The sequence below is a fragment of the Somniosus microcephalus genome, chromosome 6 (genome assembly GCF_052327205.1).
Source record: "Somniosus microcephalus isolate GS21.2 chromosome 6, FLI_Smic_1.0, whole genome shotgun sequence".
In the NCBI taxonomy this organism is placed as follows: domain Eukaryota; kingdom Metazoa; phylum Chordata; class Chondrichthyes; order Squaliformes; family Somniosidae; genus Somniosus; species Somniosus microcephalus.
In genome coordinates, this window is record NC_140992.1 from 207,281,504 (window position 1) to 207,308,073 (window position 26,570).

The window sequence follows — 26,570 nt, forward strand, 5'->3', positions numbered from 1 at the left end:
ATGTGCATGTTAAAGTGTTAACTGTTATTTGAATGTTATGGGTACTGTTAATCTAAAAGGGGAGGAATTGTAGTGTATGTACCTTTAAGAGAGAACTACTTTTACAGCTCCTGTATACTGTAGTACTGGCAGTGACCACACCTGTATATAAGCCTTGAGCATGCCTCTGTACTGTTAGTCTTTAGACTACCCTCCTCCAGTAAACACCTGTTGATTGTTAATTTACAGCCTCCGTCTAGTTATTGGAAAACATCATACTTTAAGAATCACGGATTCAACAGATATATACCACAAAAAGCAAGGGACCTAGTACTGAGCCCTGCGGAACCCCACTGGAAACAGCCTTCCCGTCACAAAACACCCATCAACCATTACCCTCTGCTTCCTGTCTCTGAGCCAGTTTTGAATCCAACTTGACACTTTGCCCTGGATGCTTTTAACTTCGTGACCAGCCTGCCATGTGGAACCTTATCAAAAGCCTTGCTAAAGTCCATATAAACTACATCAAATGCACTACCCTCATCTACCCTCCTTGTTACCTCCTCAAAAAATTCAATCAAGTTTGTCAGACACGACCTTCCCTTACCAAATCCATGCTATCCTTGATTAATCCGTGTCTTTCTAAATGAAGATTTATCCTGTCCTTCAGAATTTTTTGCAATAGTTTTCCCACCACCGAGGTTAGGCTGACTGGCCCATAATTACTTGGTCTATCCTTTTCTCCCTTTTTAAACAAGGGCACCACATTAGCAGTCCTCCAGCACTACACCTGAAGCCAGAGAGGATTGAAAAATGATGGTCAGTGCCTCTGTTATTTCCTCTTTTGCTTCGCTTAACAGCCTGGGATACATTTCATCCAGGCCTGGGAATTTATCCACTTTTAAAGCTGCTAAACCCCTTAATACTTCCTCTCTCACTATGTTTATTTCATCTAATATTTCACACTCCTCCCCCCTGATAGCAATGTCTGCTTCGCCTCCACACACAGATTACCCTCATGATCTCTAATAGGCCCTACCCTTTCTTTAGTTATCTTCTTGCTCTTAATATATTTATAAAACACCTTTGGGTTTTCCTTGATTTTACTTGCCAAAAATTTTTCATGCTCTCTCTTTGCTTTCCTAATATTTTAATTGCACCCCTGCACTTTCTAAAGATTCTGGAGTACTTAGCCCTCGGTATCTGTCATACGTCTCCCTTTTTTTCTTTACCCTACCCTGTATGTCCCTAGACATCCAGGGGGCTCTAAATTTGTTAGTCCCACCTTTTTTCTTTAAGGGCACATATTTGGTCTGAACCCTCCGTTTGGAAAACTGTCATGTTCATTTATCTCTCTAATAGTGTTGAGAAACATTTCACAGAAAAATGTTTATTCTATGGTAGGCTTTCCCTGTCTGCTGGATTGCATCCATATAGATATAGATACCAGTCAGCCAATGTGATGGCTTACACCAACCAGAAAGAAAGAACTTGCATTGATATAGCACCTTTCACAACCTCAGAAAGTCCCAAAGCGCATTACAGCCAATGAAGCACTTTTGAAGTGTAGTCATTGTTGTAATTTAGGAAACGAGGCAGTCAATTTGCACACAGCAAGATCCCACAAACAGAAAATAGTTAATGACCTGATAATTTATTTTAGCGATGTTGGTTGAGGGATAAATATTGGCCAGGACACCACGGAGAACTCCCTGCTGTCCTTTGAATAGTACCATGGGGTCTTTTAAGCCCACCTGAAAGGGCAGACAGGGCCTCGATTTAAGATCTCATCCAAAAGACGGTACCTCGGACAGTGCAGCACTCCCTCAGTACTGCACTGAAGTATCAGCTTAGATTATGTGGTCAAGTGTCTGGAGTGGGACTTGAACCCTCAACCTTCTGACTCAGAAGCAATCATGATAAAAAGCTTCTATTTCCTCAATATGAAGATGGTGTATGAAGACCAGAAAATTATCCTTCTAGTGACAGCAAAATACAACATATGATTCCTCATCCACAACCAATCTCACGAGCCTTGTTCATTTGGGCAGGATAATTAACTCTATTCTGAATGCTTGGGGATTGTGAGTTTGGCTCGGATTCTCTCGCTCCCTCTTGTACTACCCCATATGTCCATACTGCAGAGATACAGACGGGCACACAAATCTCCGCAATGTATATATAGATGAAACAGTGATAAAGGTGACTCAGTCACTCTGGTGGCTCTTTGCAGTAAGGGCCATTCAGATTTCCATGGTGCACTGCCTGCTGCAGAACCTCACTATTCAGCAGGGCACCACCCTGACCTGGTGGAAAATGGATCAATGTCCTGACTGGGGATCAATTAGAAGTCCAAAAACCTGCAGCAGAAATTGGTAAGACAGGTTTTTGATCATATCATTGAATGTCATGACAACTGACAGAATTTCTGTTAATATCCTCAGGTCACCATATCTTCTCATTACAGTAATTCTATTTTACTAATTACACCTCACCGGCTGCAGACTGATGTCAACTAACTTTGGTTTTAAAAAATATATACTGATACTTGCATAGAACAACTGTATAGGACTGAACACAATGTGGAATTGTTAACTTTTCATCCAAACATTATCAAGTAATAACACATATACAAAAGAAAGAAAAATAGTTTACAAAAAATGTAAATGTGCCCCTTTGAAGTATACTTTGATTTTTACCTTGTAAAACCCTTGTGCTCACTGAGCACCTGCCTGTTACTGTTCATGCCATTGGGAATCCCCTCTGGCAGCTGTGTCAATGGTGGAAGGAATCTGGTCCACACTAGGTTGTACAGTTTGGGTTGTGGGATAAAGAGGAGTCTCCAGCACTCTCTGACAACTGTGCATCAGGGAAGGAATGTCCTTAACCACATCTGCGGAGGCCTCTATGGTGGCTTCCAAGGATACTTTCTCAGGGCTTACCATCATCACAGACAAGTCAACGACCTGAGAAGTCTCATCCCATTTGTGATGTCCCAAGCTTTATATTTTTCAGCTGCTCAAATTAACTTCTGTGAAACTTTATCTGCAATTTCTCTCCAATATCTGCAAACCCCTTGTGTTCAGAATTGCTTGGAGAGTTGATCACCAATCAGCCACAATCAGAATAGTTGCCAATACTGTTCCGATGTCCATGTGTTGAGGATTCAAATCCATCATGCGCTGTCATGCAGCACTCCATGAATGTCAGTACCCTCCGACTTCATATCCATATATTTCAGAATCTGACCAAAATAATTGTAGCCATCCCATGGCTACTCCAGCACTTTTACTATGAAGTCGTCTCCACCAACCTCTGTACTCACCTACTCCTTTACATGCACCTCAAGTCTACGGTGCCACCAGCCTAAGTGGGCCTTTCACATTTGTTCTGCGCTGACAGCTAGATACTCTGTGCCAGACACATTTTCATGTGGGGATGAAACAGTAAAATGTATCTGTACAAGTGGCACAACCTTCATGCTGGTTCTTGTAGTTTGGTTGTTTTTTGTGGCACCGTTTGTGGAACACTGACTTTTGTGGTTTGTTTTTGAACTGTAGATGGTCCAGGGTCATCAGCGGAGGGACAGAAAATATCAGATTCAGAGTCTTCATAACCACATCAATAATAAGAATAAGTTATGTGCATTGACGGGAAGCTAACGTGCTGGCACATTCTATACTGTTTTAATTTCATATTTTGCTATGCTCCACACAGATACACACACTTTGGGCTCGATTTTAACGCAGCCGACAGGCGGGCTTTTAGGCGCGCGGGGGGTTAAAATCGCAAAACCTGGGGGTCGGGACCCCCCGCCTGGTTACCGCCTCTACGCCATTTTAACCTAGGTGTGTCTGATTGACCCGAATCAGTCCCGCCTGCAACAGGCGGGGCTGGTCTTTAGGGCCCTTAAACAGCACTGATTTGCCTTTATAATCCCATTTTAACAGGCCCTTGCCTGTTTAACCCTTTTACCACTTAAAACACGCCTGGTGGGGATCACGCCTGTGAAACCTGGCATGAACACCATTGGCTTGCTGACTATCAGCTGCAGGTCCAACATTAAAGAGGATATTTGATCAGTCATCATTTGCAGGAGGCAGGACTTTGTTGTCTCAGGTCTGGGGCAACTTCTACCAGGCCTAACCACACCTGTGGAAGATTGGAGCCTCACACACTTCTCCAGTGTGACCTCCTGTGAGACCCCTCTTGCCACCCTCACCCAGCGCTTCCTCAACTGAGGCACCTACCAGAAGCATGGGAGGCCTTTTTTCCTTCCCCTCTTGGCATTAGAGGACCTCCAGCCCCATTCGCGAAATGACAACACGCCACAGCTGCAGAAGTTGCCATCAGAATTTTTATGATAAACACACAACTGATGGTATTTTCACAAAATACACAGCATTTTACCCAAGTGACTACCCTTGTGACTATTTGTGCTTTATTTTCCTCTTACGCATGCTCCTACGTAGTGGTTCCCCTGTGGCTTCAGCAGATGTGGAGGCCCCTTGCTCACTTTCCTGCTGCTCCTGTCTCAACACCTTTGGCGGGCGTCCTCTGGGATGGCGAGCCTGTGAGGGCTCGCCAGCAGTCTGTTGCTCCTGCGGCTGTGCAGGGGTTGAGACCTCTATCTCCGTTATGTGTGTACTCCGGCGGGACACTGACCGAGGGCTCTGCAGTGGCATGGAAGTGTGAGCGCTTGGAGAGGAGCCCCCACTTCCTTGAGGTCTGCCACCAACCTCCCTCTCATGGGTCAGGTCCCCCTCAGTGCCTGCAAGTGGCTTGAGAGCAGCTTGGTGCACATCAGGGGGGCCATGGGAACCCGTATCTGCAATGGCAGTCCTACTCAGAAGGACTTCCATGAAGGTCTGGTTTCTCTGTTCAATAGATGCCCATTGCTCCTCAAGAGATGTTATTCTATCCTGAACACTCACCATGTTTTCCATACCCTGGCGACTAACCTCCTCCATGGCCGTAGCCCTCCTCTCCTCTACCGTAGCCAGCCTTACCACGGAGGCAGCAATCATTTCCACGTAGGTAGCCATCCTTTCTGTGTTGATGTGTTCATGTGCCAATGACTCCACAAAGGCTCTGCTCATGTTCGCGATGGACTCCTCCATTCGCTCCACACTCGCAGCGACCCTAGAGACAAAACCTGCCAGAGACTCCTGCATCTGTGCATGGAGTTCCATCACCTCTGATCTTACGGATGGACCCAGAGGCAGAGGGTCAACATGCAGCTGAGCTGAGCTGGCAGAGTCCTGCACCCTCCGATGGGGACTCTCCACTGCTGTCCCTATCTCCACAATCTGCTGATGCTCACTTGTGAGCTGTGATACACCAGGTGACAACTCTACTCTATGTCCCGAAGGTCCCACCGAGGTGTGAGTGTCTGCGCTGGTGCTGGGTGCGCTCATTTCTGTTGACGCTGCGCCCTCAGAGGTTGCAGATTACTCTGAGGAGTCTGGCTGCTCAGGCTCTTCCTCCTGCACAGTGGGGATGGGGGCTCTCGATGGTCCTGTGGGGGAGTCAAGGAAAAAGTTAGAGATGTGATGCCAAGGTTACATGCACATTGCATTTTGCAGATGATCATAAGCCCATATGATGTAGCTTCAGAATCATTATCAGCGACTCATGCAATGCCAATGAGAGAGATGGAAAACTATTCTGTCACCAGCTTGCGGGGATGCTCCTGCCTGTCCTTCCCCAACGTCCACATCTCGGTCAGCCCCGGCAATCTCCAGGATGCCTTCCTCCCAGGGGGTGAGCTGGGCTAATGAGGGCGGCCCTCCTCCTGTCCTGGCTCGCTCTCTCCTGTTGTGAGCTCTCTTTTCCTGCAATGAGGGAGACAAGTGGAGCTTGAGTGAGAATGAAGGAATGAGTGCAGAGATTGCATAGCATAGATACTTAGAAGGAGACAAAGATGGAGTGAGGTTGCAATACCAAGGGCCTTCCCTGTGTGTTGTCAGTTGTGTTCAAAGCATCAGAGTGAGAGGGAGTGTGAGGGCTGCATGGTGGCATAGTTCTGTGAATGTGAGCATAGAGAGAGAGGGAATGGGTAAGGATGCATGGATGTCAGTGTCTAGTGGGATGTGCAGGAAGAGATTGCTAAAGCTGAGTGCTGGTGAGGAAAGGCAATGGGGATCAGATTGAGGGTGATGGAAACATCATACAGTACTTACTTTTCCAGTGCGAAGAAGGTCATGGAATCTTTTCCTGCACTGCAACCACGTTCTTCGTGTGAGGCCCAAGTAGTTGACTTGACCTGCCACCTGTAGCCACATAGCCTTGGTCTGACTGGGAGGCCTCTTCCTCCCTGAAGAAGGGAACAGGACCTCCCTGTGGGCCCTAGCACCATCCAGTAATGCCTGCAGTGAAGCCTCATCAAATTTGGGGGCAGATCTGGCCCTCCCGCTGGCCGTTGCTCCTGCAGGCTCCTGTGCCATCTTAATGGTGAAGTTTGGGAGCCTGCAGAGGAAGCAAGGCTTGCTGTGGACCTTAAAAGCAGCAGCAATGATGACATCATATTCTGTGACTTTCTGACTGGAAATACTCAATTGCCAAGGCTTCCCACACGCTGGAAATCAATTGGCCAATTGAGTTAAAATTGCATCAATCTCACAGACCCATTTAGAATCGTGTGGGAATCACTAAATTCGGGGAACCCGCCAATTCCCCGCACCTGAGATAAAATCGACCCCTTTGGGTCAATCCTCAGACTCACTCACTCTCTCCAAGCTCTTGGCACTGAACACTGTGCTACCCTCCTTTAAATTTCATGGATCTCCTTTAATCCTTTGGGTCCTCCTCCAGTGGCTCTCCTTCCTTGACACTTGGACTCAATCATGTCCTTCTTGGTCTTTTTTGTGTCATTAAATCCTTTGTGAACCTCGTACCAGCTACTTTCGGGCCTGGATATTGCGTTCAACTGTTCATCATTCCCCTTTCAAAGTTTCCCTCCCCCACATGAAGATTCAATAGATTCTTACCCATGGTCATTCTGGGCATGGTCTTTTTCACCATGAGATCTGCCTCCTGAACTTAGTCTGTGGCGATTCTTTATCATCCAGTTGTATTTCCAAATCAGCTCTTTCATTGGTAGTTCTCATTGGCTATTTATTGTGTGGGGGGGTCACAGCCCTCGTCTCCAGGTCATCCTGGTACTTCAATGCATTTACTGATTCTGATATATGGGTGACTTTAATTTATCACCAAATGCATTTAGTGGCAAATTACAACCAAGATACCTTTACAATCACAAGTACAAAGGCCAATGTTTCCTGCTAAACCTTGTTAGTATTGCATGCCACAATAATTGGGCAATCCCCTTTATCCCACCATATGGTGGAAGAAGGGAGAGGTCATAAAATCCTTTCATAGCTTTAAATTGCAAATCGACAAGTTTTATATCAAAGTGCCATTGTTTTATGTCACAGATCAGCAACGCAGGTGCCAGTGCTTATGTTGACGGATATTGATCCAATGGAAAGCTCTGGCATTTGCACCTGTTACCGTTCACTCTGACCCAGCAGAGAGAAGTCAGGAATCTATAAAAGCCAGTGTCCTTCAACAAGAAAAACAAAAAAGACCGAGAATTGTGGCTCTGTTCTGCCTTCTAGCAGCCTTTGCCTTTTTGGGTGCTGCTTGTGGTATGTTCTATAGTAGACATGAATATCACTTTCCACTGAGCTCCTTATATCTTACATACTGTTTATCTTATACGTACTCATGAATATCTATCTGTTCAACATTTTTGCATAGGTTGTGGTGTCCCAGCCTTCACTCCTGTTGTGTCAGGCCATACAAGAATTGTAAATGGTAAGGTGGCCGTTTCAGGATCCTGGCCCTGGCAGGCTTCCATGCATTCATTGTAACTGCAACACTAGAGAAAGGCTTCTTAGCTGTCCCGTAGCAAGGCATGGGCACACCCCAACCATCCTGTACCAGTGTTGCCTTGTAGGCTGTCCTTACGGACCAACTCGAACAGTCACACTTACCAAATGTGCTAAAGGTACAGGGGGTGAACATCTGTGGGGGGTTCTCCTGCCCATCTGCCACAACCTCGACGGGAATCCCGGAGTGGTGGCCGTTTACGCTGATCTTCCACCACAGTTACGGCAGACGCTCGATGGGGAGAAGTCCTGCTGGTGGAAATGTTTTATTGTTTAAATACATTCAAACTCTGTTCATGTATCAAACCACAGCATAACTGGCATCGAGTCCCTCGAACCTATCCTGATTCCTATTAGTGCGAAATGCTGGTGCTGTGTAACCTGCTCCCCTGTACCCATTAAATGCAGAGCCGTGTGTCAGCTTCTACAAATGCCCGAGGTCGCCGCCGATGAATAAGAGCCTTGACAACACGAACCAGGTACCAGCCAGATCATCTTAAACTCAATGGGACAGATTTCAATTTGCTGTTCGGGCGTAAACCCGAGGTTGCGGATCAGCCGCCCGTTATAGAAACCGCCCGATTTTCATTTCCGGGCAGCAAGTTTGAAAATCTTCCCCATTGTTTAAAATAAATTCTTCCTGCTCTTTAATCAGACAAGAGGCTGGTGTGGCCCTGAATATTAAGTGATTGCATCACCTTCATACTGTTGTTCTAATTAGGGCCTGGGAGCCAGGTACACTCACCAATGCAGTTCAATCGTATCTACAGTTCACCTGCAACTTCGACACTATCACCACACATGACCATGTGTATCACACTGGCAGAGAACAGCTCCAGCACTTTCACTTCGCATCGCCACGATGTCCTCAGTTTCCCAGCTGCTACAATACAAAAACAAATTGAATATAGATATTAAGGATTAAAGGAAAGCATTTCATCCCAGGAGTCAGGCTGGACTTTCACTCTTGGGTTTTTTTGATGTCCTTTCAACCCTTCTTTACTGCCTTGTAATTTACTCTCTTGAAGTGACTGCATTGGCTGCAAAGCTCGTGGTCGTGAAAGGTGATCAATAAATGTAAGTTCCTATTTTTCTTTCTGTGCTGAATCCAGCTGGTACAAGCAGGCCTGCACCCTCCCCCCATTAAAACCAACTATCCAGGCGACTCTCGTGAAGTCGGTTGCGGGCTCACTAACGCTATTCCGCAAATTTGTTCTGAATTTCATGTCAATACCGGGTTGACTTTGGTCGCAGGCTAATGGAGCAATCGTAGCATGTTGTCCAGGGACCTGTTTCTGGAAGGCCATCTGCTTGCTGAAACACTGTTCATTGTTGTCTTTCAGGATCGGACTAACTGGCATTTCTGTGGAGGATCTCTCATTAACTCAGAATGGGTCATCACTGCTGCTCAATGCGGTGTGAGGTAATTCTAGTGATATCCTGGACTAGGAATTGTATAGAAAATAGCAGATACAAGAGAGTAAATTAACTTAATTTTTTTTGGTCAGAAGTGGCACACATCTCTCCATCCCCCATTGCCGCTATCTTGCCATCTTATACCGTTGCCAGAATTGCTCGTAAAAGGTGCTTTCCCAAAGTTTTCACATAAAAGAGAATCATTTTAGCAAAGAGCATATCTGACAGCAAAAGTTGCAGGTGCTGCACGGAGATCAGTGGGGTTATTAGAAAAAGTGAACATAAATTAATAAAGAACAGCACAGAGGGAGGAACCGATCTGCTATTTGCTGTGTGAGGAAGCCCGAAGATTACAGCTTCAGTTATAGACAGCACTGAGGAGGAGAGAAAGAGCAGGTGGATCACCTATTATACACAGATAGACGGAGAGTCACAAATACAAGCTGGAAATTACAGAAAGGCAAAGACAACCGAGTAACCAAACAGCACCTTCACTCTGAATAAACATGGATTCGCAGAAGCCTGATTGTAGCTTCCTGTACTGGTTCATGATTTACAGAAACTATTAACAGAACAGCTAAAACCTATTAGGGATTTATTTATTTATTATTCATTCGCGATATCTGGGCGTCGCTGGCAAGGCCAATATTTATTGCCCATCCCTAGTTGGCCTTGGGAAGGTGGTGGTGAGCCACCTTCTTAAACAGCTGCAGTCCGTGTGGTGAAGGTACTCCCACAGTGCTGTTAGGTAGGGAGTTCCAGGACTTTGATCCAGTGACGATAAAAGAATGGCAATATACTTCCAAGTCGTCATGGTGTGTGACTTGGAGGGAAACCTGGAGGTGATGATGTTCCCATGCACTTGCTGCCCTTGTCCTTCTTGGTGGTGGTGGTCACAGGTTTGGGAGGTGCTGTGGAAGAAGCATAGTGACAAAGTAGCTACCGCCTGCTAGAAGTAGAAAGGTAGGAGAACCTGGTGTCATTTCCTGTTGCTTGTTTTGTTTCGGAGCACATGACCATCGGGTAATCCTCGGGACATCCAACAGAAAGTCAAAAACGAAGGAAACTCAAGTCATTGAAATTAGTATGGTATGTAGGAGCTGCTGAGCATTGATCGACCATGTTTCTCTAACTGTGAGAACAAGGTCACAAAAAGACCCTCATGTAAGATCACAAGATAAATAACAGATAACGCAGGCCATTCAGCCCATCTTTGCTCATCCATAAGGAACAAACCTACAGTTCCTTCATCGCAGCATAAAAAATCTCATGGTCCTTACCTCCACTATCCTGATACAAGGCTGGTAAAGAGCTGATTATTTTTCTGACTATTGACAGCACAGCACATAAAAAGTAATTTGGACACAAGATAAGCTAGCATAAATCCTCATCATATATATTTGTATTTGTAAAATTCAATCACGAACATCATTAAACATAAAGACGAACATAAGAACAATAAAATACTATTTGGCCCATCAAAGCTCCCAACGCTCTCCCATTATAGCATCCAGCTCTGAACATCCCTAACTGTTTGTCTCCACTACCCTACCTTGCAGATTATTCCAAACATATGCATCAATATTCTAAAACATTTATTACCACTTCCTTGTGAGTACGAGATTGATATAAACACAGGTTGTATACTTATACAGATATGGTATGAATAAATGGTAAGAAACAGTGAAATGAAAAAGTATAAAATGGCAAGTATTTTTGCTCTTGAACTGACGTGATGACATATTAGCATAAACAAATATGTTTGTGTGGACTTCCTTTGTCACTGTTTTAATGGAGACATTTAGCTGCTGCGTCTGTTAAAACAGCAGATATTCGCATAGTGTAATGTCGAGGACTTTTGTTTCTGGATTTCAGAATGAAACTGTTGATGTTCATTACTTTTACAGGTAATCACTCACCCAGATTACAGCCCAGAAACTCTAAACAATGACGTTGCATTGTTGAAGCTGGCGAGTCCAGCTAAACTGACTGACCGTGTGATCCCAGTGTGCCTCCCTACTGCGACACATGACTTCTCACCAGGAATGCTCTGTGTAACAACCGGCTGGGGTTTAACAAATCCCAATGGTACAGTTAATGAAAGGAGATTGAAAGTGTGCCCTTACAAAAAATCCTAATTGTGCTCACTTTTTTTAAAACTCTGATTCCAGCCAATTTAGCGACAGTTTTTTAGAGTCACTTGTAGAATTTATTTCTGTTCTTCTCGGGATGTGGGTGACATTGGCAAGGCAGTATTTATTGCGCTGAGGGCATCAAATGCCAACCATGTAGTGTTGGACTGGAGTCACATGTACGCCAGTCCAGGTAGGGGTGGCAGGTTTCCTTCCCTGAAGGATATTGGTGAGCCAGCTGTTATTTTACGACAATGTGGTCGGCAGCTTTCATGGTCATTTTCTGGTGCCAGATTTAGTGAGATCAATTTCACAATGGCCCGTATTTTCCGATGCCTACGGGTGTGTACGAGCTGTGAACACACCCGTAGGGACATCGGAAATGCCGGTTTCAGGCATGCAAAGTGCATGCGCTGAAAACCTGCACTTCTGATCTGTCAAGAATGCTCTTGACAGATCGGACGCCTGCCCTAGAGAAGGGCCTCTGCAGGGGGGAGAGTTCCGCTTTCTGGAGAACCTCCACCCGCAGAAAACCATTAGAAATCTTATACCTGGTAAAAGCAGGCATAAGGCCAGCTTTTACCAGCATAAGAGTTGAAAAAGTAAAAAAATAAATTTTTCACTCATTTATAATTTTAAAATACTTTCAAAAAAGGTAAGTTTATTTTTAGCCCCGTAAAAAACTTTAATTATTTTTTTCAAAAAATTAAATTTTTGTTTACAGTATTTAATTTATTGTAATTTTAACTCATTTTAAAAAGTGATGGTTTAAAAAAAATGTATTTAATGTTTTATTGTGTTTTGGGGGTGATCGCCATTCATATATTTGACAAGTCTGTCAAAAGTATGATGGGAGATTCCCTTCTCCTATTGGCTGGCCTGGCCCACGTGATTCCAGGGACGCTTGCGAACCGCATGCGCCTCTGGGATACGTGGGCCCTGCGCATTTCGACTTTGGAGAGACCCAGGAGCAGAAGTGTCCGGAACCTCGGGAGCCCTCAGGTAAGTTCATAGGTTTTTCTCCGATAGGAGGCATCCTATCGGAAATTATGGGCCAATGTAAATGACAGCTTCCCATTAAATCATTAAATCATTCAATGGTTACAGCATGGAAGAAGGCTGTTCGGCCCATCGAGCCCGTGGTTTCCTCCCTCAACATCCAAGGATGCATCCCATCCGCTTGTGGTGACTTATCTACTTTAAGTACAGCCAGCCTTTCTAATACCTCCTCTTTGTCAATTTTTATACTATCAAGTGTCTCCACTGCCTCCTCCTTTACTATGTCTATGGCAGTATCCTCTTTCTTGGTGAAGACAGATGCAAAGTATACGTTTAGTATCTCAGCCATATCCTCTGCCTCCATGCATAGGTTTCCTATTTGGTCCTTAATTGGCCCCACCCCTCCTCTTACTACCCTTTTTACTATTTATATGCTTATAGAAGACTTTTGGATTATCTTTTATGTTGGTTGCCATTCTATTCTCATACCCTCTCTTTGCCCCTCTTATTTTCTTTTTCCCTTCTCCTCTGACCTTTTCTATATATAGCCTGATTCTCCGATGTATTTGCAACCTGACATCTGTCATACGTGCTCTTTTTCTGCTTCATCATATTCTGTATCTCTTTTGTCATCCAGGGAGCCCTGACTTTAGTTGCCCTGCCTTTCCCCCTAGTGGGAATGTACCTGAACTATTTCCTCTTTAAAGGCAGCCCATTGTTCCATTACAGTTTTGCCTGCCAATCTTTGATTTCAGTTTACCTGGGCCAGATCTGTTCTCATCCCACTGAAATTAGCCTTCCCCCAGTTAAATATTTTTACTCTAGATTGCTCCCTGTCCTTTTCCATAGCTAATCTAAATCTTATGACACTATGATCACTGCTCCCTAAATGTTCACCTACTGATAGTTGCTCCACTTGGCCTACCTCATTCCCCAGAACCAGGTCCAGCAATGCCTCCTCCCTCGTCGGGCTGGAAACATACTGATCAAGAAAGTTCTTCTGAACACACTTCAGAAATTCTTCCCCTTCTCTGCCCTTAACACTATTACAATGCCAGTCTATATTAGGATAGTTGAAGTCCCCCATTACTACTACTAGTTATTGCATCTCTGTAAATTCTTTGCAAATTTGCTCCTCCATATCTTTCCCACTATTTGGTGGTCTATAGAATACACCTAGTAGTGTAATAGCATCTCTATTATTTCTTAACTCTCTAGCCATATGGACTCTGTCCTTGACCCCTCCAGGACATCCACCCTCTCCAGCACTGTAACATTCTCCTTGACCAATACTACCACACTACCTCCTATTTTTCCTGAACACTTTATAACCAGGAATATTTAATACCCATCCTCCCCTTTTTTGAGCCAGGTCTCAGTTATTGCCATGACATCATATTCCCATGTGGCTATTTGTGCCTGCAGCTCACTTACCTTGTTTACTACACTTCATGCGTTCACATACATACACTGTAAACCCATCTTAGACCATCCTGTATTTAAGTTGTAAAATATCTATTATGTGTAGATACCTAATACACTGTTAAATATTTGCTGAATTGAAATATTATTAAATCTCAGTTACTGTATATTCTTGGGATAAATTATTTTATGCCTACATAGTGGCTGAGCTGGTTATGGCATTGAGTGGCTGAGATAGTTAATTAAAGTGGTGAATGACTGAGCCGGTTAATTAAGACACTGAATGACTGAGCTAGTTAATTAAGGCAGTGAGTGGCTAAGTTGGTTAATTAAGGCAGTGAGTGGCTGGGCAATAGAGACCAAGGGGATCCCAGGTTTGAAGCACAGTCTGTGCTAAAGTAGCTGATTTCAACCAGGACAGTGGTCAAGGCATCAATATTGGCCTCAGAACCCCTCCATTTGGGAGAGGAAGGCCAGACAGTGTTCATGCCTTGATCACTAATTAGCAGCCACTGTTTGAAGAATGCTTGGTTGTGATACCTTCTGCAGTGAAATAGCCTGCCGTGGCTCACATGTGGAGAAGGCCCAGTTGAATGAGGTACCGGACGGTGATCACGGTCCATCAAACCATACCTCAGCAAAGAGTGAATGACTTCTAGAGACATGGAGGGATGCAAGAAAATTGGCAGTGAAAAGGTTAAAAAAAAATGCTTCGTAGGATAATTTATTTTTTCTGTTTTTCAGAACTTTTACTACCAATAAAACTGCATCAGGCAACACTCCCTATTGTTTCAAATGCAGACTGTCAACAGTACTGGGGCACTGCGCAGATAGTCTGAGTTCATGATTTGTGCTGGAGGTGCTGGAGCAACTTCCTGCCTGGTATGGTTGAAATATCACCACTTCTAATGATTTAATCGCCAACCCAAGTTTACGGACAGACCAGGAGTAGAAACTAGGACTGCCGTCTTTTCCCAAATCCAAAACTGGGCAGGAGCCAGAACTGTGGCAGGATCTTGGGTTGAGTTCTGATGTTTGTTTTGTTGTTGAAGAAGGCCTTCATATCAATAAGGCCTACACAGGCTGAAAAAGTAGACTTTTGAGAAAGTAGACCTTGGGTGCTTGGCTTTTATTTCAGCTGTTTCCAGAGAACCCGGTGTCTATCCCAAAACTGGACAGGTGCCAACCCTACTAGAAACTAAGTTCCACTAGTCCAAGGGTCTCGACAGGCATTACTGGTCATCCGCAAGGATCCTGTTTTACCCTTGCCGTAGCACATGCAGCTATTTTATTAGCATATAACAAGTCAACCAGACTGCAAACCCATTTAGATTAGCTGGGGTTAAGCTGAAGTAACAATTAAATGCCTATCTCCATCCAGTTACGAATATTCATTGAAACTAGGCATCTTATTCATCAATATTTTATGTGATCTAGAAGGGTTATCCATCAAAAAGAGTGCAGTCTTCCCTCTACCTTCTCCTTCAAACATGCCAGCTGGTAATAGAATTAGTATCATCCAGACACACAGTAGATTGTTTACTGATTCCTGTGCTTTGAAGTAAAACCCACGTAATAAAAGGCATCACAAATCACTCCAAATATAGTATGCCAGATGGTAGGTATTGTATCTGCTGTTGTTTATTGATGTATTTTACTAAGGACTTTTGTAAAGTCAGAGTAAAAGGCTGGAGCAACGTCAGTTTTACTCACCTCTTCCCCTTCCAACATTTAAAAAAAGTAAGCCTTCAGTACTCGGCCCACTGCTCTTTTTGATATACATTAATGACTTTGACTTGGACTTGGAGGGTACAGGGCACAATTTCAAAATTTGCAGATGGCACAAAACTTGGAGGTGTAGTAAACAATGAGGAAGATAGTAATAGGCTTCAAGAGGACACAGACAGGCTGGTGGAATGGGCGGACACGTGGCAAACAAAATTCAACACAGGAAAGTGTGAGGTGATGCATTTTGGTCGGAATCATGAGGAGAGACAATATAAGCTAAATGGTCCAATTTTAAATGGGGTGCAAGAACAGAGAGACCTGGGGGTGTTTGTGAACAAATCTTTGAAGGTGGCAGGAAAGGTTACCAAAGCAACAACAACAACAACTTGTATTTATATAGCACCTTTAACATAGTAAAACGTCCCAAGGTGCTTCACAGGAGTGTAATAAGACAAAAAATTGACACCGAGCCATGTAAGAAATTAGGGCAGATGACCAAAAGCTTGGTCAAAGAGGTAGGTTTTAAGGAGCGTCTTAAAGGAAGAAAGTGAGGTAGCGAGGCGGAGAGTTTAGGGAGGGAGTTCCAGAGCTTAGGGCCTAGGCAGCTAAAGGCACGGCCACCAATGGTTGGGCGATTATAATCAGGGATGCTCAAGAGGGCAGAATTTGAGGAGCGCAGATATCTCCGGGGTGGGGTGGGGGGTTGTGGGGCTGAAGGAGATTACAGAGATAGGGAGGGGCGAGGCCATGGAGGGATTTGAAAACAAGGATGGGAATTTTGAAATCAAGGCGTTGCTTAACCGGGAGCCAATGTAGGTCAGCGAGCACAGGGTGATGGGTGAACAGGACTTGGTGCGAGTTAGGACACCGGTAGCCAAGTTTTGGATGGCCTCAAGTTTACGTAGGGTAGAATGTGGGAGGCCAGCCAGGAGTGCATTGGAATAGTCAAGTCTAGAGGTAACAAAGGCATGGATGAGGGTTTCAGCAGCAGATGAGCTGGAGTAGGGATGGAGACGGGCAATGTTAGAGGTGGAAATAGGCGTCTTAGTTATGCCATGGATATGCGGTTGGAAGCTCATTTCATGTTCAAATATGACACCAAGGTTGTGAACCGTCTGGTTCAGCCTCAGACAGATGTTGGGGAGAGGGATGGAGTCGGTGGCTAGGGAATGGAGTTAATGGTGGGGCCCGAAGACGATGGCTTCGGTCTTCCCAATATTTAATTGGAGAAAATTTCTGCTCATCCAGAACTGGATGTCAGACAAGCAGTGTGTCAATTTAGAGACCATGGAGGGGTCGAGGGAAGTGGTGATGAGGTAGAGCTGGGTGTCATCAGCGTACATGTGGAAACTGACGCCATGTTTTCAGATGATGTCGCCAAGGGGCAGCATGTAGATGAGAAATAGGAGGGGGCCAAGGATAGATCCTTGGGAGAGCCCAGAGGTAACGATGCGGGAGTGGGAAGAGAAGCCATTGCAGGTGATTTTCTGGCTACGATTAGATAGATAAGAATGGAACCAGGCGAGTGCAGTCCCACCCAGCTGGACGATGGTGGAGAGGCGTTGGAGGAGGATGGAGTGGTCAACCATGTCAAAAATGTTTAATAAAGCATATGGGATCCTGGGCTTATAAATAGAGGCACAGAGTACAAAAGCCAGGGAGTTATGCTAAATCTATATAAAACACTAGTTTGGCCCCTGCTGGAGTATTGTGTCCAATTTCTAGGCACCAAACTTTAGGAAGGAGGTGAAGGCTTTGGAGAGGGTATAGAAGAGGTTTACTAGAATGGTTCCGGAGATGAGGGTTTACAGTTATGTGGATAGACTGGAGAAACTGGAGTTGTTCTCCTTAGTGCAGAAAAGGCTAAGAGAAGATTTGATAGAGATGTTTAAAATCATGAAGGATTTAGATAGAGAAAATAAAGAGAAACTGTTTCCAATAGCTGAAGGGTTGATAACCAGAGGGCGTAGATTTAAGGTGATTGGCAAAAGAACTAGAGGCAACATGGGGAAAAACCTTGTTACACAATGAGTGGTTAGGATTTGGAATGCACTGCCTGATAGGGTGGTGGAAACAGATTCAATAGTAGCTTTCAAAAGGGAATTGGATAAATATTTGAAGGAGAAATAATTGCAGGGATACGGGGGAAGAGCCAGGGAGTAGGACTAATTGGATTGCTCTTCAAAAGAGCTGGGGCAGACTTAGTGGGCTGAATGGCCTTCTGTGCTGTACTATTCTATGATTCTATGATTGCTTAGATCCCAGTGCAACATAACAGTTCTAATTGGGGAAGAAGGCAAGTGGGTGTGGGGAAGAGCAGGCTAGTTTCTCCCAGGCCAATGTTTCTCTGTTACCAGTTTCTGGGAGATTTATGAGGGTAGCATACATTGGCCTAACACTTGACTGCCTTCCCTCCTCCAACCCTGAGCAGAAGCAGCTCAGTTCCACTCTGCGTTTTCCCAGATAAGGAACTCACTATATTGGCAACAGCATTTCCTACCACTTTATAGAGACCTAAGGTACCAAATGTATAAGCTCTTCTAAGGATGAGTTTGAGGTGCACTGTTGGGGCAAAGTAGAGGGAGCTTGACTCTGCTTCAGGCCATGATGTGCATTACCTGGTGTGCTTAATGCTAATGCCAGGTAACAAAAGTAATTCCATTCCCAACACTGACATCCCTCACCCTGATCAGCACAAAGATTTGCAGAAGAAAAAGTGGAAACATGTGAATAATTGACTCTTTTATTTGCAGGGTGACGCTGGTAATCCTCTTGTCTGTCAGAAGAATAATGCCTGGTACCTGGTTGGCATGGTTTCTTGGGGAAGTGAATCATGTGACATAAATATTCCAGCAGTCTATGCACGCGTGACCAAAGCTCAGCCTTGGATTGATCAGATGATAGCAACTAACTAATTGTGTGTAAGATGATGTAAACTGAATTCTACTACCCTGTAATCTGATTGCGCTATGGATTCCCTTTTTCAAAGCTGTTCTGTACAGTTCAATTAAGTGAGCAGAGATCTACAGAACATATGTATAATATTTAATAAAGAATATAAACCAATGGAACTTACTGCAATCCCTACAAAAGGAGTTTTATTACATAGTATTACATAGTATTTACAGCACAGAAACAGGCCATTCAGCCCAACAGGTCTATGCCGGTGTTTATGCTCCACATGAGCCTCCTCCCACCCTTCTTCATCTAACCCCATCAACAAATCCTTCCATTCCTTTCTCCCTCATGTGTTTATCTAGCTTTCCCTTAAATACATCTATGCTTCTAACCATGTTCTGGGTAAAGAAGTTCCTCCTGAATTCCCGATTGGATTTATTAATGACTACCTTATATTTATGGCCCCTAGTTCTGGATTCCCCGCAAGTGGAAACATCTTCTCTACATCTACCTTATCAAACCCCTTCATAATTTGAAAGACTTCTATTAAGTCACCCCTCAGTCTTTTTTTCTAGAGAAAAGAGCCCCAGCCTGATCAATCTTTCCTGATGGGTATAACCTCTCAGTTCTGGTTATCATTCTAGTATTTCCTACATTACAATAGTGACTACACTTCAAAAAGTAATTCATTGGCTGTAAAGCACGTTGGGACATCCGGTGGTCGTGAAAGGCGCTATATAAATGCAAGTCTTTCTTTCCTTTTAGTAAATCATTGTTGCACCTTCTCCAGTGCCTCTATATAACCTTTTTATAATATGGAGACCAGAATTGTTCACAGTACTCAGTGTGGTCTAACCACGGTTCTATAAAAGTTTAACATAACTTTTCTTTTCAATTCGATCCCTCTAGAAATGAACCCCAGAGCTTGGTTTGCCTTCTTATGGCCTTATTAACCTACGTTGCTACTTTTAGTGATTTGTGTATCTGTACCCCCAGATCCCTCTGCTCCTCCAGCCCATTTAGACACTTATTTTCCCAGGAGTATGTGGGCTCCTTATTCTTCCTACTAAAATGTACCACCTCACACTTATCTATATTGAAGTTCATTTGCCAATTACTTGCCCATTCTGCGAGTTTGTTAATGTCTTTCTGTATTTTGTCGCAGTACATTACCAGTACTAGCTCCAGCAGTGCTCCCTCTATTGTTGGGCTTTTTTACTTGGTAAGAAAGGAGTCCTGCACACATTGTAAAAACTCCATTCCCTGTACCCCTTTCGCTATCTTTTGCCAGTTTATTTAGGGGTAGTTAAAATCTCCCATGATTATTATTCCATGTCCTTTACTCATTTCACATATTTGCCTACATATTTCTTCCTCCACCTCCTTTCCACTATTAGGTGGTCTGTAGTATACCCCTATTAGCGTAAGATCCCTTCTTACCATTTATTTCAATCCATATGGATTCTGTTTCTCATCTTCTGTTACTTATGTTTTTTCTACTGCCATTATGTTATCTCTAATTAGTACAGCTACCCCACCCCATCCTTTCTCATTGTTATAACCTGAAATATTTAGTTGCCAATCCTGTTTTTTATGTAGCCATGTTTCAGTTATTCCTACTACATCATCTGGTTCCTTGCTACGGATTGTTGACTCCAGTTCCCCAGTTTTATTTTGGGTGTTAGGTGCATTGCTGTGCAGGCAGTTTAATTTGTCTTTAATAGTTGTTCCGTTTACTTTATTTTTAATGCTGCATTTATACTTCTATTTTATAACTGTATTTGTTCCCTGACTGTTTATGTTACCCTTGTTCCTTATCTTGGTCTGACCTTTACTCTCATCTCCAATTTATTTTATCTTCAGACTTATGTTATTTTCACCAGGTCCCTCCCCCCGTCTTACTAGTTTAAAGTCCTATTGACAGCCCTATATATCCTTTCCTCTAGGACACTGGTCCCCTTCCAGTTCAGATGGAGCCCGTCCCAGCAGTGCAGCTCCTCCTTGTCCCAGTACTGGTGCCAGTGTCCCATGAAATGGAACCCCTCCTTCCCACACCAGTCTTTCAGCCACACATTCACCTTCCTGATCTGCCTATCCCTATGCCAGTTAGCACGTGGCTCAGGTAGTACCACCCAAGAGGTCCTGTTTTTTATTTTGGTTCCTAACTTCTGATATTCCCTTAGCAGGACCGCCTTCCTTTCCTTCCCTATGTCATTGGTCTCAACATAGACCACAACAACTGGATCTCCCCCTCCCTTTCCAAGTTCCTGTCAAGTTGCTCCGAGATATTCTTTACCTTTGCACCAGGTAGGCAACACACTCTTCTGGACTCTCGGTCCCTATTGCAGAGGATGCTATCAATCCCCTATGACTATAACCTTTCTATTCTGCTCTTCCCACCCTTGGACTGCCTCCTGCTCCATGGTCTCATGGTTAGCATTCTGGCTGTCCACACTGCAGCCTGCATCCTTATTCTCACTATAACAAGTACATTGTACTTGTTGGACAGGATCAGCATCTGCGGGACTTCCTTCTCTATTTCCCCTTATTTCCCCTTACCCTGCTGACTAACAGTCACACTCTCCCCTTCCTGCACCTGCGCTTTACTCTGAAGTGTGACTGCACTCTGGAGAAAACTATCCAAAAATTCCTCTCCCTCCTCAATGACTCTGAGCTGGAGTGTCTCAAGCCAGAGACATTTACTGCAGATGTAACAATCCAGGACAGTCTCGCTGTCCACAAACTCCTACATATTACAGTCCCGACACATTGCCTTTGCTGCCATCTCTAATCTTTATTTATTAATTAGCACTAATTTATATCTAGAACTAATAGAATCACTTGAGATCTAGTATTAATTAGCTGATGGTTTAGTTTGATTTGAATTTAATTAGTAATTAAATACAGATTACTTATTATTTATGTATAGCTGATACTTATTTAATGCAAATTGGATCTGTTTACTAGTGGTTTCCTCCACTTAGTTTATTTTGCCCCCTCAGATCTATTTAGATGATTCAGCTTTTTAGATTTATTTACCCAAATGATACTATGCTGTTAATATTTCGATAAATGAAAAATTAAACACTTCACTCTGATTCCTCAGCTCCCGCCTCTCTTCACTCTCTGACTATGATGTCGCTTTTTGAGTTTTTCCCTCTATTTGTCTGGTATCAACTGCTGCTCACTTCCGCCGTTCCTTTTAAATCACTGGCGCTCAGGGTTACCCCTTTTTTTTGTGAATCAAATGTCTATCTCCAACTACGAGCTGGACCTGTTTCTGGCTGGGGTGTAGATCACCTCTTACAAAAGCTAGGTACTGCAAGGAATCATCAGGGCCAGAGTGATGTGATCTGGACTCGTTTTCATCGCCTAGGGGGCGTCAGAGAGAACTTTCCCAGATTTTTTCTCCCCCAAATTGGCCTGGGTTTTTATCATGTTTTCTTTCTCCTCTCCCAGGAGATCCCGTGGTTTCGGGTGGGGTAAGAGAGTCTATTTATTGTGATGTACACAAGGTATCATCATTGTGTGGGACAGGCTGGATGGACCAGAGGGTCTGTTTTTGTTGGTCATTGTTCGTACGTTTGTATCTCCATCAGATTTTGTGAAGCATTTTCTCCTCTTTCTTGCCCCACGCTGTGATGGCGAGACCTGCACCCAGGCCTTCACTAACAGGATCGGAGATCAATCACTAACAAGAGAGCGATTTTCCTTTCTTCTCTGAAAAGTGCCTCACAGCTGCTCACCATATTCTCTCACCACGTGGAGATCACCCAGTATATAAATTTGTTTTTTTAAATGATTCTAAAGCTTCACGCATAGTAACTGTTGATTATTTCCCCCCTCTTCCATAGCAGTCTTGCACTTGAACTCTTGTCATGCCGCTGGATTCTCATATGCAGCTTCTTGGGCAACTTATGCAGTGGTTTACTAAAACTAAATCCAACTGTTGCCCTAACATGTACAATTTGTTCCACTTGAAAGGCATTAAAGATCAATTATACGTTTTTGCTTTTTCAACCTAATCAGTAACAGTAATAGGATTCCACTGTGTTTATCATGCATTAGCAACCCTGAGAAGTCAGTAAACATACAACTTCAAACAACAATAGAAAATGCTGGAAACACACAGCCAGTCAGTGGAGAGAGAAACAGAGTTAACGTTTCAGGTCTGTGACCCTTCGTCAGAACTGGAAAAAGTTAGAGATGTAACAGATTTTAAGCAGGTGCAGAGGCAGGGAAAGGGGGTGTTATGTCCGTGTAATAATAAGAAAAGGATTGCAGAGAACGGTACAACAGGTGTTTACTCAACGTGGTTCAAACTGCAACTGAAACAACAGATTACTACTCAGCGTTATATACAGGTGTGGTCACTGCCGGTACTACAATATACATGAGCTGTAGAAAGTAGTTCCCCCCTTAAAGGTACATACATTACAATTCCTCCCCTTTTAGATTAACAGTACCATAACACTCATTCAACAATTAAATATCAACCTAATTACAATTAACACTTTTAACATGCAACATTAGCTGAAAATAGTCTATTATAAATTCAGTCTTTGGGGAGGCTTCCTGGTCCTTTCTGGATAGCGCCTTTCCCGAGTGTCTTGCTCTTGGTGCGGAGGCGATTCTGGCCCCCTGTCGTCAGTTGGTTCATCAGCTTCCGATGCTACTGTTTCTGGGGTAGATGCTACCTGTATGTCGGGTTCATCACCAGGTACGTATGGGCGAGGCATGGGGTTGACTCGTTCCTGTGACTCTAGGATCTGGTCAGCATGGCGTCTCACGATGCTCTCCCCAACGTCCACTGTGTACATTAGTAGCCCCTGCCGTGTGCATATCGTTCCTGGTTGCCATTTCTCTGTTCGGTAGTCGCGGGCCAAGACTGGATGCCCTACATTGAAGCTCCTTGTCGGCTTCTCATTGATGTGCTGGAATTGCTTACTCTCAACATCTCCTCGTACATTTGGTCTGAGCAAATCCAGACGAGATCTCAACCTTCGGTTAAAGAACATCATGGCTGGGGCCTGGTTCGTGACTGCATGTGTCGCATTTCTGTAGGCTAACAGGAAATTGTCCACCTTATGCTGCAGTGGAATGTCGTCATCACACATGGCCTTTACTGCTTTTTTAAAGGTTTGTATGAACCTCTCAGCCATAGGGTGATGCATCACACGCCAACCGAATTGGTAGTGCTGGGTTGAAATGAGCCAACACCTCTTTTGATGTGATCAATGCTTTGCTCTTCTGGAAAGCTCGTTTACATTCGTCACTCCACTTCCATGGTACCCCTGTTTGCAGTAGGGTGTTCAGTGGGTGTAGTACGGTAGACAAATTCGGCAAGAACTTATGGTAGTAGTTCACCAGCCCGAGGAACGACCTCAGTTGTGACACATTTTCCGGTGCTGGAGCCTTGACTACTGCCTCAATCTTTTCAGGGGACTTATGTAACCCCTCTTTATCAATAACGTGGCCACAATACGAGATCTGCTTCTGGAAAAACTCGCATTTGTGGCGATTAGCTCGGAGCCCATATTCCTTCAATCTAGTGAGCACCTGCTCCAGGTTGGCGAGGTGATCACTGTCATTTTCGCCTGTGACCAGGATGTCGTCCAAATAACACTGGGTCCCTGGAATCCCTTGCAGGACTTGTTCCATTGCCCTTTGCCAAATAGCCGGAGCTGATGCTACCCCGAACACCAGCCGGTTGTATTGGTAGAGACCTTTATGAGTGTTGATCGTGAGGTACTGTTTCGAGGCTTCTTCTACCTCCATTTGCAGGTACGCCTGGGCCAGATCAATCTTAGTGAAGCATTTCCCTCCAGATAGCGAGGCGAAAATATCTTCAATCCGCGGAAGCGGATATTGTACAGTGTGAAGGATTGGGTTCACTGTCACCTTAAAGTCCACACAGATGCGAACCTTCTTTGGTTCCCCAGGCGTATTACTCAACGACCTCTTCATTACAGGAACGATGGGTGTAGCCCACTCGCTCCAGTCCACTTTGGACAGTACTCCTGAACGTTCCAAACCTTCCAGCTCTGCTTCGACGGCTGGGTGGATCGCATAAGGTACCGGTCTGGCCTTAAAAAACTTTGGGCTTGCATTTTCCTCTATTTTGATCGTCGCTGTTATGCCTTTTAGTGTTCCGAGTCCCTGCTGGAACACTTCTTGTGCGTCAGTTAGCATTTTTGACAGTCGTCCAGGTGTGACGTCGTCATCCTTTTTGGCATCTACAGTCAGTGCTTGTATGGAATGCCAATCTAGCTGTATCTTCCGGATCCATTCACGTCCTAGTAGTGGTGGTCCTCCATCTGGCAATACATATAGGTCCATTTTTGGTGTTTCCTTGCCGTTATATATAACGTTCACCCTTATTTTTCCTTTGGGGTAGACTTTTTGCCCCGTGTACATCTTCAAGACAATCTTTGTATCTCTCAAGGGTATATGTGAGAATAGCCGCTTGTAGTCCCTTCGGTTTATGACTGTTAGGGCTGATCCTGTGTCCAATTCCATTTTCACTTGGACTCCTGCTATCTTGAGCGTGACCCAGATAGCTTGGTGATCCTCCGTTTTGATCACATTATGTAGTTTCAGACAACCCAGCTCCTTGCTTCCGGATTCTGTATCACTCTTCTGTTCGTCTGAACTACTCTCCGTCACCTTATGTGCCTTCTTGTACTTCTCCTGTGGAGATTTCTTGCTGCTGGTTTTCTTTCCCGACCTGCAGACTCTTGCTATGTGTCCTACTTTTCCACACTGTCTGCACACTTTGTCCTTGAACCAGCAATCATTATGGTCGTGTGTTGTTCTGCCGCAGCGATAGCACTTCACTGTTCCGTATGACATTTCATTTGTGCAATATTCTTGCGGTCTCCGTTGTATCTCTGCAGCACCCTGTGCTGCTGCTTCGTGTGATACTGCAATGCTGAAAGCCTTGTCCAGCGTAAGATCCTTTTCTGATAGAAGCCGTTTCTGGGTTCCTTCATTTTGAAGCCCACACACAAACTTGTCCCTTAAAGTATCTGCTAGTCCCGTTCCAAACTGGCAGTGTTTCGATAGCTTGCGCAATTCCGTTAAATACTCAGCATTACTTTCATCTTTATGCTGGTTCCTTTTGTGAAACTTAAATCTTTCTGCTATCAGCAGCGGTGTGGGGTTTAAGTGGTCCTGTAGGATTGACACTATGTTTTCAAAATCCTTTTCTACTGGCTTCTCTGGGGTTACTAGGTTTTGTAGTAAGCCATACGTTTTTGCACCCATTGAATTCAACAATACCAGTGCTTTCTTGTCATCTGGCACTTCATTCGCCTTGCAGTATACTTCTATGCGTTCGACATATGTCGTCCAATCTTCGACTTCATTGTCGAACGCTGTGATACTGCCACTCTTCGGCATTTTTGGGTGTGGTTAGACTGGCTTAAAATGGCGTCACCCGCGCTTTCCTTTCTTCCCCACTGCGGCTTCAAATGGTGTCTCCCGCGCTGCTGCCAACGATGCTCTCGGCGGTCCTCGTGGCAAATGGCGATGCCCTGTGGGTTTCGTGCGCTGCTCCTGCGCTGCTGCCAACGCCGCTCTCTGCGGTCCTCGTGGCAATGGCAGCGCCTCGCATTTTCCTGCGCGCCTCTCTCCCCCGTTGACACTGCTCGGCCCTTGACCACCGGCTGCGCTCTGCTCTCTCTCGCCTCTCTCCCCCGTTGACGCCGCTCGGTCCTGAACACCAGCTGCGCCCTGTGCGCTCTGCCCTCTCTCTCTCCCCCGTTGACGCTGCTCGGCCTTTTTCTGTGCCGCTCGGTCGGGCTCTAGCCCGTCGCTGTCCGGGAAGGGTCTGCGCAGTACCTGTTGCCAGCCCGTTTCGCTGGACCACCGTGCCTGGAAAGCCAAGCCTGGCTCTCGACAGCCTCCCCTGCGATGCTCAAATCTCCGCTGGATGACAGGGCGGTTGCCCGTGGTTGACGCCCGTGCTTCTGGACTCGACCTTCTTCCACTGTTCTCCAGGAGCGAATCCCTGGGAGGTGATGCAGAGTTGCAGGTAGGTTCGAACTTGCTCGTCGCCACTGTTACGTCTGTGTAATAATAAGAAAAGGACTGCAGAGAACGG

General features: G+C 44.7%; 1 pseudogene across 1 annotated transcript in view; it reads left to right on the forward strand.

Moving 5' to 3' along the window:
- The window catches only part of LOC147116408 (chymotrypsinogen B-like), a 102,119-nt pseudogene extending 83,476 nt beyond the window's left edge, over positions 1 to 18,643 (forward strand). Inside the window, exons 2-8 of the transcript XR_015078880.1 lie at positions 7,509 to 7,628; positions 7,741 to 7,839; positions 9,210 to 9,293; positions 10,294 to 10,376; positions 11,195 to 11,375; positions 14,585 to 14,722; positions 18,322 to 18,643. The product of XR_015078880.1 is annotated as a chymotrypsinogen B-like (transcript). The remainder of the gene's footprint in view (positions 1 to 7,508; positions 7,629 to 7,740; positions 7,840 to 9,209; positions 9,294 to 10,293; positions 10,377 to 11,194; positions 11,376 to 14,584; positions 14,723 to 18,321) is intronic.
- The last annotated feature ends 7,927 nt before the right edge of the window (positions 18,644 to 26,570 follow it).